The 2660-nt window shown below is 50.9% G+C and overlaps 1 pseudogene; it reads right to left on the bottom strand.

The window, feature by feature from the left end:
* Positions 1–1703: 1703 nt before the first annotated feature.
* LOC136663416 (5S ribosomal RNA) lies at positions 1704–1820 on the bottom strand (annotated as a pseudogene).
* Between the last annotated feature and the right edge of the window lie 840 nt (positions 1821–2660).

The following is a 2660-nucleotide window of genomic DNA, read 5'->3' as shown; positions in this document are numbered from 1 at the left end:
TCCTTTTGAAAGGGGCCTTTTGAAAGGCCACTAGGCCTTTGGAAGAGGGGAGGTTTCTGTTAACAACCCGCATAGCCGTTTCTTCTTAGAGAGGGGTGATGTTTTGTTACCAGCCCACTTAATGGGTGCACTGTCCCGGCTCCTGGGGGAGGGGCAATGTTTGGTTACAACCTCCCTTACGGATTTGTGGCCCCTTCTTTGAGAGGGGGCATTCTATTAGCAACCGTTTAATGGGTGCTCTGCCCCCACCCGGGAAAGGGGTAATGTTCTGTCGACCAGTATTACACGGTTCACTTCAGTGACTCTGGTGTTCCGGGCATTCCCCAATCTGTGGGGGAGCAGCGTTGGAGAGGATGCCTTGCTATAACCTCTCTGCTTTCATCTTGCAGGATGCTGTGGTGGCCCAGGGTGCGTGTTAAGCTGCGGCAGCAGCAGCAGGGATACCTTGCATTAACATCTCTGCTTTCATTTTGCAGGACACTGTGGTAGCCCTGTACACATATTAATCTGCGGCCACTCCATGGTCTTTTTGGGCCTGTAAGAGTGCGGCTGCAACCCCCCTCAGATCGCACTTGGGCCTCAGCCCGGCAGTGCAGGTCGCTTGGTTAGCCAAGAAGGGGATGAGATGGGGCCAGCTGCTGCCCGCGTTGATGAAGTTACTGAATGTGAACCACCAACCAGACGTTTTGGGTGCTCCACCTGGGCGAGAATGACCTTTGCAGGAGGTCTGGTCTGGCTCTGATGAGCAGAGCCTGTGAGGACATCAGCACCCTTATGCGTTGGCTGCCTGGTACCGCCTGGTACTGCCTGGTCGGACCTCTTGCAGCGTTGTGGATGGCGCAGGGCCTCCTGCTGCACTAAGATTGAAAGGATGCGCAGGAAAATCACCAAGGGCATTGGTGGCTTGGTGTCTTGTGCTGGTGGCAGCGTGGTAATGCATCTTGCAATTGTGCTGTCGCTACCTTACCTGTACAGGGGCGATGTGTGTTCATTTGTCAGAGAAAGGTGCAGGCATATTTCTTAAGGACCTGCAGGACGGCCTTAAGTCGCTTCTGCCCCTGTTTGGGAGCGGGGGGGGTCAAGCGCTAGGCTGACCCCTCCTTGTGGCAGGTGGTGCAGGTTAGGAGGCGTGAATGGGACTTTGGCATGCACCTTCAGGCGGCATAGGCAGGGCAGAACCCTATTTCAGTCCTCAGGGGCTTGGCGGCACGAGGTGGGGCCCTGGCCAGGACCGCGGGGCACACCTCAGCTCAGCGGCTCGAGGTGGTGCAGTCTGTGGTCCGGCTGCCTTCCCCTTAAGGGATAGACATGGATGAGACGAGCTGTCCCAGCAGCGGGGTGCGACTTGGAGTCGGGTGCATGCCCGCCTGGGGGCAGAGGTTTCTGGTACCGCCCAGAGGTCCCTCCCCACACCACAGGGGCTTTTGCTGCCTCAGATGCTGCAGGTCTCAGCCTCTGCTTCTCTTGGTAACATGAAATAAAGTTGCCCTTTCTCCCATATCTGTTGTCTCGAGTGTTCATTGGACAGTGCGGAAACAATTAGCAACTACCAAATCTGATTTTTTAATAGCTTCAGGAGTTGAGGCAATCTTTCTATCACCCTTTGGTGATCCACCAAAAATCAAGTTGTGACCCACCAGTGGCTCCTGACCCACTGTTTGGAAACTGGTTGGCAACCTTCAGTCTCGAAAGACTATGGTATAAGCCTACAGCACCCGGTATTCCCAGGCAGTCTCCCATCCAAGTACTTACCAGGCCTGACCCTGCTTAGCTTCCGAGATCAGATGAGATTGGGCATCTGCAGGGTAACAGCTGCTGTTTGGAAACCACTGTTATATATGTTACCAAAAGGAAAAAAAAATACCAAAAAAATGTATTTTTATGCTTTTGCTCTCTACTTACTCAAGTCAACAAAAAGTAAGCTCAGAAGCCCAGAACCTTTCTGAAGGTTAAGGATATGGTGGAATCATATCTTTTCACAAGAAAGATGTTTGGAATTACCTGGTGTGCAGAGAAAAGGTCACTTCTCAAGGTGAGATTAGACACACATACTTTTCATCCTAACAAGCCATGTGTATGCACTCTGATCCACTATCAAAATACTCAGGAGAGAATGTCAAATGGGGACAAAAAAAAACAGCAACTGCCTCCCACTGAAGCATCTATAACCAGAAGAAGATACAGGTGAAATGAGGAGAAAACAAATTCAGTGGGGTTAGATTTATAACAGCAACATACACACAAGCCTGAACTCCAAGCTGTTAGATCAAGCCAAAGACAAGGAGGCAGGAAGGAAATCTTTACATCTGTTGCTGGGATTGCACGGCACATGCAATCGATGCTACAGACCTATGTCAAATGGGGACAAAAAATAGCAACTTCCTCCCCCTGCAGCATCTATAACCAGAATCAGATACAGGTGAACTGAGGGGAAAAAACAAATTCACTGCCCAATTCTATCTAGCAACAGCCTGCATTGTATCCAGCACTGGAACTGAGCGGTCTGGAGGTTTCCTTGAGGTAAGGGAACATTTGTTACCTTACTTCGTGTTGAGCCCCAGTCTGCTCAATTGGGCTGCTTGGATTTGCGCCAGGCCCAAGTCCAAAAAACCCCAAATATAACTTTTAGGCTCCACATGGGGTTTAGGATATGGCAGAGA

Source organism: Tiliqua scincoides, chromosome 12 (genome assembly GCF_035046505.1).
Source record: "Tiliqua scincoides isolate rTilSci1 chromosome 12, rTilSci1.hap2, whole genome shotgun sequence".
NCBI lineage: Eukaryota > Metazoa > Chordata > Lepidosauria > Squamata > Scincidae > Tiliqua > Tiliqua scincoides.
This window is presented reverse-complemented; position numbering and strand designations above follow the sequence as displayed.